Source organism: Saccostrea echinata, unplaced genomic scaffold, assembly GCF_033153115.1.
Source record: "Saccostrea echinata isolate AGI-Se365-2 ecotype Australia unplaced genomic scaffold, CSIRO_AGI_Sech_v1 ptg000054l, whole genome shotgun sequence".
Taxonomy (NCBI): domain Eukaryota; kingdom Metazoa; phylum Mollusca; class Bivalvia; order Ostreida; family Ostreidae; genus Saccostrea; species Saccostrea echinata.
Window position 1 is genome coordinate 36,306,395 of NW_026889803.1, and position 13,970 is coordinate 36,320,364.

The 13,970-nt window shown below is 34.9% G+C and overlaps 1 pseudogene; it reads right to left on the reverse strand.

The window, feature by feature from the left end:
* Positions 1-13,408, reverse strand: part of LOC133171975 (piggyBac transposable element-derived protein 4-like) — a 35,388-nt pseudogene extending 21,980 nt beyond the window's left edge.
* Positions 13,409-13,970: the final 562 nt, after the last annotated feature.

The following is a 13,970-nucleotide window of genomic DNA, read 5'->3' on the forward strand; positions in this document are numbered from 1 at the left end:
GTGGGAATCCAGAAGCTTCCTGTTTGATCTTTAAGAAGGTATCGATGTAAGATCTGAATAAATCTTTACTACTTTCTGGAAAATGCCAAACCTCGTAAATCCGCTCTAAGGTATATCCCATGTCTAGGGTTTTATGTAATTCTGTAGTCACCCAGGTACCTGTAAGACTGCGTTCCTGGTCTGTGTGTTGACATCGATGTTTAGAAGTAGAGTCCTGTTGTTCCGATCTTGACTTCTCCCCCGTTTCTAGCATGTAGTATGTTAGATCCGTTCTGGTAAGTCATCCAGCTTAACCAACGACAGGATTTGGCGGAATATTGTCGCGCAGACTGATACCCCATGTTGGGAATGATGGCAATGGTATCTTCGGGCATGAATCCTCGACGGTAAGCTAAATTGGCCGCACTGGCAAAAGTGATGGATTCCTGGAAGGGGTCTACATTTACCAAGCTCTTGAGAGTGGCTCTAAACTGAGCACAGCATCGTCGTAAAATATCGACGTCTGAAATACAATAGTCTAAAAATTCATTCTGGAAATCAAACACTTTTCCGGCTTGTTGTTCGTACCATTGGTAAAAAGCCTGTCGTTCACTTATAGACATGTCGTCCGCATTGAATTTATCTGGAGACGGATAAGGGCCCAAATAATTCTGGTTCTGTTCAGTATTGAAACAATGAGGGAAATAGCCTTTCAATTCGGTGAATCCGAAAGCAGAGGGCATTTTAGACAGAGCAAAAGGTAAAAAATTAAAAGAGTCGATGAATTCTAATCCGCAGATTTGCATGGATAAGATTTTACTACCGTTCATGATGACTGTAGGCTTCATGCAGGCAGAATGCACTAGGTAATTTAAAATGAACTGTCCGTCATATCCTTTGAAATTGTTGGCAATGATGATGCCTGTGTCGGGTTGTAATAACCAGTCCATGAAGTGTTTTAAGGTATCTGGGCCTTTAAACACGTGTTGACGGGGTCCCATGTGTCGACAGTGAGGACAGGGTTCTTCTATGAGTAAGTGTCCGCAATGTTGACATACGCGGTGTGCCACACACAGATTAGGGACGTGGATGCCGTTTTCCTGTGTACATTCGAAATCGAAATAAATATAAAACTGTAATGTCTCTACCTTTCTTTTTCTCAGGCTTCAGTTGAACGTAGCACTGATGATCCGTGTCTACAGTTTTCTTATAGATCTTACGTTGTTTCTGTCCTCCGCAATGATGATGAGGGAGTAATTTTTTAGGCATCCATTTCTCACAATGCTCGCATCGTCCCATTAAACTGCATACAGTTGTGGCCGTATTCTTACTGTGAGGCCGTAAATGATTTTGGTAACAAGTTCTGCTCTGAAAAAATCCCTGGCACTGGCTACATTGAATGTGGCTCCCGTCTGGAGGGCAGGAAATGTCTGTTAAACAAAAAGAACATCGGTAAGGACACTTGGTACGATGCTCTGTGATGTTTCTGTACCCCACATCGCAATGATCACAATAATATTGATTGCCCGTCACAGCTGGCATAGACAAAATGGCATCGTAATGATGGTCGTCTAACAGAAAATTTAAAAAAGTTCCATCTCCGCAGCCTTTGTAAATGGGCTCCAAACTGAGTTTAGAGGAGGTGGATTTGAACTGAAATATTTTCAGTCGATAGCGAGGGACTAACACCTGTTGTAATTTTCCCCATTCTTCGGGTCCACAAGGCTGATGGATATCACAGCAAGCTTGTTCCATGAGAGCTATAGCTTCGTTTTTCTGGTCATTAGCTCTTACATCTCCTTACCTCATGCGTTTCCATAATTTTTCCCATTCAACTAATCTCTCTGGATTTTCCGGTTTTTGACTGTGTAACCGGGTGACTACGATAGCCCGAGCTAAACAAAATTTATCCCTAGAATTGTGGATCTGAACGATGGATTTTTTATTCTTTTTAAAACTCTCCTTATCGACCATCAGGTGTTTGGTATTCTGTCCACCACTGCCTTCTGGATACTTGACATGAAACATGTCGAATTCCATAGAGCCGTCTCCCAGTTTAAAATCTTTCTTGGAATGTTGCACGGCTTCTACTTTGTTTAAAATGACGTCCTCGTTAAAATGTTTACATTGAGTAAACTCGTACCAAATGTCGGAATCCAGAGAAGGGTGGTGAATGTTCAGGCGTACATAATCGTTAGGGTTACACTGCATTTGATATTTGACATTTTGTAGCATGTCTCTAAATAATCGCCGAATAAATCCTCTGTTTTCCTCCTCTGGAAATTCTTTTAAATTCACTTTGTAGACATCTTCTTTAGCTTTAAATTTTCTGGAATGCTTAGCTTTATTGAGTCTTAATTGGTAATACTGGGAAATGGCCTTTGGCTTCTGGGGTGGTGAATGGGGTGGTGATGAAGACGGAGAGGGTTCTTCTTCTTCAGGTAGATTCCGTAAATGTTGTAAGTGTTGAGCTCGGTTGGCTTTGGCTCTCTGCAATCTTTCTACCAATCTTGCATTTTTTTCCCTCAGAGCTAATTCTCTCGTTCTCTGTCGAGAAATAATTCTTTCTAATTCTTTCTCCCGTTTTTTCCATCACATAAGTTGTTGTGCATGTAACAATCTTTTCAATGCTCTATCAAAATTCATTTTGATAGATCTGACAACAAAATGAGCTGAAAGTCGGAGAAAGACTGTATTTATAGAGCGTATGACGTCACAATGCATAGGTAGCTCGCTGATCCAAAACTGTGTATTGAGACGTAGACAGTACGTCCAAACGTAAGTCAAACTTATTTTTGCACACGAAAATCCAAAAGGGTATATAAACTAGAGCTGGAAATTTAGGATCAGTCTTAGTGGGCACTTGGAACTTGACAGACGTAAAAAAAAATATGGCAGAGGAAAATGCAAGAGATGCCTTACCAGCTAGTATTATGTATATTTTCTTTGAATAAATGGATTTTACTGTGTTATTGTTTTTGTTGGTTTTCAGAAAATAGAGAGAGAGAGAGAGAAAAGCTGGCTGGCTGTATGAATGACACATGATGTCACAATGAATAGGTAGCTGTGATTTGAATCGCTGCCAAGTTTTTGTGTGTATTGCCTATGTATTACTGACTCAGCGATTTTCCACAGCCTACACAGTAAGCACAAACGTAGATCAAACGTACCCCTTTGCACACGACTTTTTTCTTGATTTTTCCAGGGTGTGTACTAGGTTGAACCAGCCATATCCCCCAGGGGTTAAAAATGCACTCAGTTGACCGGCCTATCCAGGATCGGGGGGGGGGGGGAGTGCACTCAGTTGACCCGCCTATCCAGGATCGGGGGGGGGGAGTGCACTCAGTTGACCCGGCTATCCAGTTGACCCGGACCCAAAAATACCAGCCTATCTCCCCACTCGGCCCCAAAAATACCCGGCTATCCAGGCTGCTTATACTACTGTTGTCTAGGAAGGGAAAGACAGCAACCCTACCCTCAACCCCCTCTCTTCCCACATTGTCCAACTCCTGCTTAGTTTTCCTTCCGGAATGTTTTTTCTTCCTTATTAGATTCTTCCAGAAAATGAGATTGAAAGGATATACTAACCCTCACGAATAAGGTATTTTAAGTTATGTAATTCTGCCTCCAATGATCTCTTGCGTTGATTGCATACCGGTAAATCATGTTAGTGCTTCTAACACCATACCTATAACCACTATTAAGGTTTTCTTGTCAATTATCAATTCTGTACCTCCGTACATTTGGCAGGTTTAAATGTCAAAGTAAGCCGTCGACTGTAAAAGTCAGTGCTTCTCGCAAAAGTCCAGTACCCACAACTTGAGACCAAAACGTATAAGTTTGTCACGGGTGAACTGCCTGATTCCTGAGTACTGATGCTTTGATGCTACCATCCGTTCATCCACTGACACAGACTCATATGGCTGAAACAAGGACTGCGATACGGATTCTACATGTTCCAAAAGACTGCGTACTCTTGTTAGCTTATCATCTGAATAAAAAAAAATATTTTATTTAAAATCAGTACAGGTATATTTTAAGCAAGAAAGAATTAATTTCATCTGCGTCTTTTTTTCAAAATCATTTCTCTTATCACAACTTTTCTAGAACTTTTCTCAAAGTTAAATTTGTTGCCCTTCACTGTTAGCAACAGCTTCAAATGTATGAAATAGCTAGAGATTACTTTAGCTCCACACAACCAACAAAATTGTAGTTAAGGATTAAGAATAATGTTGGTATTTATATAAATCTGTTAATTTCCTCATAAAAAATCTTATTTGCTCACCTTTATGATTTGCAGAAAAGACAAATCTTTAAATCTTGTGATGCTCATTACAGAGGAAACAACTGTTACATTGTTTTTGTACAACGGACAAGTTTACCAATATCGCTCTGAAGTTTGGAGATTCAATACTGACATGTAGATCAAAATGCCCACAAACCTGCAATTGAAAATGAAGAATATTATCTCACTAAATTACAATATACACTATATATAGAATCACGAGGCTATTTAAAATTTTTATCCTCAGAAAAATGGGTAAATTGAATTTTGATTTTAAAAATTAAAGTGCTTATATAGAACTAAACCTTTGCAAAAAATAAAATAAATAAATAAATATATGCTCTAAGTTCTGTGGTTCAAAATTTATCAAAATGGTTAAAGTTTATGACAGAGACTTAAAATTACAGATGGTCAGACAGGACTAGGACTGGGTATTGGCAAGAAATTTCGTATTGCCATATACTGTGATATTTCAAATTGTATTGCAATACGTACATGTATTGCAATATTTTCAATGAAAATAAAAATGGTATTTTAATATTTAATTAACTTATATTTACATAATAATTTATTAAAGAAAACCTAAGTCCAAGCATACTGCTCGTATATCAGTGCTACAAAAATGTATTGCAATAGATATTTTTGGTCTGTGTACTGCGTACTGCGATATATAGGAATATCAGCATTAATGCCCAGCCCTAGACAGGGCAAAAACAATATGCCCCTGATCTTCGATCTTAGGGCATAATCATACGATTACACTTATTAGCATTCAAACTCGGAATAAAATTTTGTTCACGACATTACTAAATACATGTATTTACCTGTACATCTCTTCAACAGTGACCCTTGTCCAGTTACCCATGCTGTTTGCATATGATAGACTCTGACCCTTAGAAATCAAAGCCTCTGCATGGTGATTGGTGGAAATACAAGTCTGTAGCATTATTAGGGTCAGGAACAGAAGAAAAAAATCCACTGGCTTCTGAAATGCTTGAACTGCATGCCTAAAATGACGAAAATACTTGTAGTAAAAATTGGAATGCAGAAATGAGTACTTCAATCAGGATTATTTTTTACAAGCTTGAAGAGAAGCAGGAAGTTGTGATGCATAACAAATTGATTTAATTATATTGTATACCTAGTATTACATCAGCCGTGATACAAGCATATTGAATTAAGTGAGACAGCGTCGTGGAACTATGTCTCACCTTCAGGGCAGAGATATCTCTGTCTTGGTGTAGCTGTTGTTCAGGGGGCTGTCTCGCCCTCAAATTTTAATCCATTATTTCAGTTTCATTTGTGTGATTTAAGAGTAAAAATTTGTGTTTAAGTGTTAAAGAAGTATATTTTGTCCAAACAATATTGAATGAAAAATGTCAGGGGTTCAATGACCACAAGTGGACAGGGCTCAAAATAATTGATGCCCCACTTGTCTGGGGCCAGTGATTTTTTAATCTGGATTAGTACATTGTAGAGGACATGTGTCCATTGGGTCAGTGTTTTTTTTTATTACAAAACAAAATTCAGTCACGGTTGAGCTAGTTAACTTGCCAGGTTTGTGTGTTCAGGTTACTATTTTATAATATCACAATATAAACAAAATTAATGACAAAATCAGACAAATTCTCTTTCTACATGATTATAATCACCTATGTCATGCATCATCTTTACCTACCTTGATGAACATCGAAAAAAAGGAAGATAACGACAAAATTGAAATTACTCAATATTTACTTTTATTAGTCCCTTACAATATATATATTATATATATATATATATATATATATATATATATATATATATATATATATATATATATATATATATATATATATATATATATATATATTGATAAATTGATTGATTAAGATGTTTTACATCCCATTCGAAAAATTTTCAAAACGTTCAATGAAAAGGGCACCTGCCGTTCACATTCACATGTTGTATCAGGCAATGCTTTATACAGCATTGTCGGACTATCCCTCACAAAGTTTACTTATCTAAACCGATTATTTAAAATAAGTTATCCGCCGAAACATGGCTGAAATATTGCCGACTCGGCGTTAAACAATCAATCAATCTTGTTTACCCGTGGGGACTAGGGGCAAAGTAAATCCGAAGAAAACAGATTTGTAAGATCATAGAAATATTCTCTAATATAATTATCTTAACATGTAACCCCAGGAAAAAATGTTTTCTTCAACTCTTGAATTTTTTTCCTCCCGCGTGAAAATACTGCATTACTTACCTGAATTGATGGAGGTTTGATGCGTTAAACTGTTTGTCAATTTCTTCTATTTTGCGCGAAAATTCAAATGTAATTGGCTTTTCAATGTTGATGTGTATGCGATTACTTCTTTCAAAACTTTCAAAAATATACCAAATGAAAGCTATTCTCTTCTATTTTTCAAAACTTAATTTACATTTTCCTATTACGCTTTTACTTTTTGCTGATTCCCTTTTACAGTCAATTGTTTATGTTTTACGCCATAACAGTTTGACTATTGCATTAAACCCAAGAATTTTTTCAATTATGTCATAAAATATCTGTTAAAAAAAATTATATGAATAGTTTCTTCAAAGTGTCCTGATTATTTAGGAAATAAGTTTTGTTTCGAAACATTACTTTTGTTTTTTGGGTAATTAAACAAAAAATGACCACCAAACTGAAATTTTTTGGAAAAATTCAACTACTTCTAACATATTTTTCACTTATATCATCATACTGCACATGCATTTTAGTTTAAAATCCTGAAGTGGCAATAGAATAGATAATTGGATTAAAAAGTTTCAGAATTTTTATTAGTAAAATTTCTTTTGAAAAAAGAAAATATCATTACACCTTAAAAGACTTTCTAAAATACATAATCACAAGAAATTATAGTTTTTTATGCTTCAAAATGGTAAAAGGGGTATAAATGATTAAATCTAGACCTTGATTGAGTATCTTCTCTTGTATGTGTGACAAAAAATTGGCTTTTTGATTGTTATTTTACATATTTTTTTCATTTCTGGTTTGAAAAGTTTCAATTTGAAAAAAATATGAAGAAATAAAATTCCCCAAATTTCACTTTTTTGTCCGTTCAAGTCAATTCTTTAAATCAAAGCCAAAAAAGAATTTTTATTTACGAGTTCTCTTACAAAAAATACTAGATTTTGAAGTGACCCTATGTTACATTATTGTGTTGCACTCCTGACATCTGATATGTATTTTATTTAACATTGTTTTAAAAATTGTAACACACAATAACCCATTCTTACTTTGTAAATTAATTTGTCGTTTTGATATTTTTGATCGTTTACGGCAGGTTTTTCATATATTGAAGACCTTGAGACATGATTATTTGCAGAGTGTAATATATATAAACTGTATATAAAACTATATGCGAAATTATGAAAACTATTCCCTGAATTGACTAGAAAATTTCTGTAATTTGTTGATAGACATAGTGTTTTGAACATCAAATAGTATCAAACTTTTTTTAACTCACTTTTTAGGAAAGATAGTTGAAAAGCATTGGTAATTATAAAGCAGTTTTGTTGCACTCCTGACTGCAGTAAACTCTAAAATTAAAACCGTAGAACACAAAAATTCATAAAGTGTTGGCAACATCAAGTGGTAATGAAACTGTGTAATGTTTATAGTCCAATACTTCATAATTAAAACAGATGAAAATATTTAAAATTCGCATTTTATCTGGAATTATTCCCTATTTATGCCAAAAAAAAAAAAATAGCATAAATGTATATTTAGAACATAAAATATATTTTATAGCATATTTTCCTTTAGAGGAAAAACACAGTAACCCACCAGAAAAATTCTACTCATTATTTTTTCTTTATTTTTATTCTTATTGGATGATTTATAATTCTAACATACTTGTTGCACTCCTGACCAAAAGCATTGGGGCCTTTAAAAGTAGAATTGTGAAGTGAAAATTACATACGAACTTGTTCTGTTGTTTCGGTGAAGTTGAGGAGGAATTACTTGAATTTTATGACAATTTTTTACTGTGTTTATTTTTAACATTCATTAAAAAAATCACAAAAAAGATAAAAACACATCTGAATTGATAAAATTGAAAAAGGAAGGATTTTAATAATAAAACTGTCAATAATTTAGTGTTAAATTACACAAACAGATCATTATTAATTAATGAATACGTCTAAGCATGAATAGAAGTGTTTTCATCACACAACTTGAATCTTTAAAAAAATGTGTTGCACTCCTGACCTTAAAAATATAGATCTGAAGCACAGACAGATCCTGTAATTGATAAATCTATTTGGTAAAAATGTTCTTTGTGTCTTTCTTTTCCAAAATAAAAATCAGAAAATCATATAATGATAATAGTTTTTTCATGCTTCGGAGCAAAACATCAAATGTTGCACTCCTGACATTATTGGGTATGCACATATACTTGACTCTAATTAATGCTGCTTGTGATTTATATAACATTTTTAAGTTTTAAAATGTATATCAGTTATTGTTTTACACTTTGAAAATTCTTTTTTGTCTTAATTTTCTTTCAGAATTTTACAATTGATGTTTTTTTTTTTCGCAACACTACATTTTTTCTGTTGCACTCCTGACATGGTATAACATTTTTTTAAACATCAGCCATGACCACAACTTGATTAAACAAAAGTTACTACAGCGCACATTTAAAGCTCAATACTTTGAATATTATCTGGAAAGTCTTTATTTTCAACATAAAGCATTATTATTTATTTCACAGATCTCCAAAAAATATTGATATTTCAAAATGTCACAAAAAGGTGTTGCACTCCTGACAATTTTAGCATCATTTTTGGGCGTAACTTTTTTGTTAATTGAGATATCAACGAGATATTTGGCAGGTATTTAGACACTATCGAAAGACATATGCTGAGACATAGAAATCTATTTTCATTGCCTGTATTTTTATTGTAGGTTGATAAATATGCGTTTGGTCATTTTTTTTTTTTTTTGAATTCACCCTTTTACAACAACGAGGAAAGTTTTAGAAAATGCACATTTAATGATATTCATACTTTCGGGGTTTTTAGCTCTACTGGTCAGAGACCAGAAGAGCTTATGCGATAGTAAGGTGTCCGTCGTCCGTCCGTCTGTCTGTAAACAATTTTTCAAAATGCTACTCCTCCTACAGTTTTGGTCTGATTTCAATATAACTTCGCACGCAAGTAGACTACACTAACATACATAGTTTAGTGCATCGGTTTTTGATTTCGATGAACGGTGTTGCCATGGTTACTAAAAATAGAAATTTCTGTGAAATTCCTTTAAAACCCTACTCCTACAGTTTTTGTCTGATTTCAATATAACTTGGCACACAAGTAGACTACACTAAGATACATAATTTAGTGCATCGGTTTTTGATTTCGATGAACTGTGTTGCCATGGTTACTAAAAATAGGAATTTCTGTGAAATTCCTTTAAAACGTTACTCCTCCTACAGTTTTGGTCTGATTTTAATATAACTTGGCATACGAGTAAACTACACTAAGATACATAATTTAGTGCATCGGTTTTTGATTTCGATGAACGGTGTTGCCATGGTTACTAAAAATAGAAATTTCTGTGAAATTCCTTTAAAACCCTACTCCTACAGTTTTTGTCTGATTTCAATATAACTTGGCACACAAGTAGACTACACTAAGATACATAATTTAGTGCATCGGTTTTTGATTTCGATGAACTGTGTTGCCATGGTTACTAAAAATAGGAATTTCTGTGAAATTCCTTTAAAACGTTACTCCTCCTACAGTTTTGGTCTGATTTTAATATAACTTGGCATACGAGTAAACTACACTAAGATACATAATTTAGTGCATCGGTTTATGATTTCGATGAACGGTGTTGCCATGGTCACTAAAAATAGAAATTTCTGTGAAATTCCTTTAAAACGTTACTCCTCCTACAGTTTTGGTCTGATTTCAATCTAATTTGGCACACAATGAGAATACACTACGATACATATTTAATTATGTATTTCGGTTTTTGATTTCAGTGAATGATGTCATGGTTACTAAAAATAGAATTTTCTGTGAAATACTTTCAAAACGATACTCCTCCTACAGTTTTTGTTAGATTTCAATATAACTTGGCACAGAAGAAGACTACATTAAGATACATAATTCTATTTATTGTTGCATGTTGCAAAGTTTCAAATCCAAGTGCTACTTTTCCTTTGTTATACATACAGACCAGTAGAGCTACAGTCTCATCAGAGACTTCTTGTTTTTTCGCAGTTTAGTCCGAGTTAATCGTTAATAAAGGCATTAAATATAAAAATTTGATAACCGTTTTGCATATAAATAAATGCCACAGAGTCTCAAGATGACAATGATACCTGATTATTGAAATCCATTAATGAACGAAGCTATGAAGTTTTTTTAGAAAAGTGTTACAGAAAAAAATTGCTTACCGGTCAACAGTGAGGTTAAAGGGTTAAGCTTGATGGGTCATTCGGATGAGACTTTAAAAACCGAGGCCCCGTGTACCGGTAGGCGTTGGCAAGATAAAGAAACCTCACTGCTCAATGGCCCTGGGTGCTGAGTAAACGTCTAAATTTGAAGCCCTTCACCGGTATTTGGTGACGTCTCAATATGAGTGAAAAGTTCTCGAACGGGACGTAAAACAACACACAATCAATCAACCAACTAAACCTCGATGATCAGATCTGACACGGAATTTCCTACCTACCAGATACGTGTTTTGTTTAAAATATTCAATGAAGTTTACAGCCAACAATTCTTTGTCAGGGTCGCAACGATTTGTCTCAGCCTTGTTCAAAGTTCTACTAGCATATGAAATAACTCTTTCTTGACCATTTTGTACTTGGCTGAGAACAGCCCGAATGCTGTAATTGCTGGCATCGGTATCGAAAATAAATCCTTCATTTGACACAGGAAGAGCCATAATTTCTGGTCCTGTAAGACACTGTTTAATCTTTGTAAAAGCTACATCGCAGTCGTCTGTCCATTTGAAAGGAACGTCTTTCTTTGTTAATTGTATAAATGGGCGGGCTTTGGCCGAAAAATCTTTGACAAATTTTCATATGACGCCATTTCCAAAATTTGACGAACTTCTATGACATTTGTAGGTACAGGCAACTCCATTATCTTGGATATATTTTCAGGATTGGTTTGTACACCATTTATGTTCACCACATAACCTAAAAAGGTAATTTCTTGTTTTAATTTTAACCCAGCTTGTATACATTTTAAAACTTCTTTGACTCTACTTATATGTCACTCAAAAGTGGATCCTAACACAATAATATCATCTTTAAAAAAAATTAAACAAGTCTGCCACTGGAGATCACTTAAAATAATTTAAAGAGTTCTTTGAAGCTTTTGTGCACTTCCTTTTAATGCTGACTGATGTTTTTCATACTAATTGTTAGGCCATTACTTATTCACTGAACTGTCTACGGATTTTTCCGTCCCCCCCCCCCCGATCATGACAAGGAGCACACGGCGGGTGTGACCGGTCGGCAGGGGATGCTCACTCCTCCATGGCACCTGATTCCACCTCTAAATGTTGAGGTTCGTGTTTGCTGTGCTCCAAATTTGTATTGTTTCCTTGGACTTTCGAGATTGAATACTGTTCGTTATCTTCATATTTCATTTTAATCCTATTGGCACGGTTAAAATTTACCAAAGGCCATATTTTGTGAAAAATGCCAGTTTGGGAATATCTGATTCTTTGACAAGGTACTTAATGATACCCAGACGTTAAATCTAAAGTCGAGAAAGTTAAAGCTCCAGTTACGGCTCTAGACAATCCTGGATTCTAAGCAATGGAAAAGCGTCGTTTTTAATTACATCATTCACCTTCCGGTAGTTAGAACAGGGTGTAACTTTTCCATTTCTCTTCATAACTAAATTCAAAAGTGATGCCCATTAAGAATTAGATTTGCGAATAATGCCAGTTTCTCCATATTTTTTATTAATTGTAATTTTATGGGTTGGCACCACCAGTATCCATCTCATGTTCGGTCTAAAACTAGATCGTCTTTAGAAAAAACATTGCTGTTTTCAGAAAGTAGATCATAAATTTCTCTTTCGATATATTGTAAGTCATCAAAACGGTTGTCAACAGCATTGCTATACAAATTTTTAAATTGTTCACATGTTCTGGCAATTCTTTGTATGCTTTTGTATCAATTTCAGTGACATCTCTGATCATCAAAGTGGTAGATTCTGGATTCTTTACTTCACCTACAAAAAGTTGAACACCATGCATAAATTCATCTGCTACACCTATAACAGCATATTGATAAACGCATTGTGCAGTATTGGTAAGGTCAAGTAACCTCACAGATATAGTAGTATTGTTCTCAGTACTGACAAGAGTATTTGCCATATGAAGTTCATATCTTTCGATTAAAAGTTCTGATTGTTTAATTAATAACTCGTTTTGTTCATCGGGGTCTTCAGATCTCTCACCGAATGCATCTTTTGACTGAACGGTGATATTTCGTAATTCTCTGCAGCTGTTGCTCTACGACATTTGCTCTCTGTAGTTGTCTGGAAACAAGGAATTTGCTTTTTGTGAAGTTTAAGTATCCCCCTATTCAGTAATATTTCTGCAGGCTTATTCTGCTCTGCATATAGAACATCGACTCCCAAAAGACAATTGTCATCTATTTCTGCAACTATAATGAGCTGATCAGTTAGGAAATCTACCAATTCCAATGTAAATTTTCCTTCACCAAGTACTTCCTATTTCTCTGCCACAAGCTTTCAAAATTCCAGTGGTCTTATCTAATTTAGATATCGATAATATTTCAATAATACACAATGTTTACTCTCTTAGTAATTTTGATGTTTTATGACTGGGAATAGTGTGTATATCTGGTAGGCCATGGACACAAATGTGTTTGTTTGTCTGTGGAAATTTATTTTTTTTACTTGCCAGAATCTAGACTTTAGGACACCGAAGGCCCTCTCAGCGCAATTCCTTGTTTGGGTGTGGCTCTCGTTATACTTCTCCTGCTGTCGGGTCTGAGGAGAGAGAATTGGTGTCATTAGCCATGGGCGGAGAGGGTAACCACTGTCACCCAAAAGCCAGCCCCCACCTGGTAGCTGCTCCATCATTTCTGGGATGTTGCTGTTTGCACAACACCAAGTCATCAATATTCAAGCGTAAATTTATCGAGTACATGAATAATGAGCTAAACCGGACATGAACAGACAGAAAATATAAACCTTTATATGAGATTTTTTTTTTCTCGGTCAAACACCAAAGGTAACATTAATTCACTTAGATTAAACATAGTAACACATAAGTAAACTAAATAATCTCATTAGTGTCGACAATCAAGACGAAACAAAAGAGATAAACGAATTCATGCACAGTCCGAATATCCTCGACATTGTTTACATATACCAATAAACTCTTGTATTCTAGACTTCTACATGTACATCATGTCATAAAACAACCATCTATACTTATAAATTAATACATTTTGCAAATAAACTCCGAAATGGGTGCACCAGAGTTCTTACTTACTCCTCTAACAATACGCTAGGTACAAGCTGATGTCCGTAAACTATATTTAGATTTCACTCGCATAGTAAATATCGTACATTAAATTAAAAGTCTACTTTCATTTTCTATAAACAGCCATGAAATAGCTAAAACGTGAGTACGGTGGCGTTTCCGGTTGGCGGATCTAAGTTACTGGCAATTTTT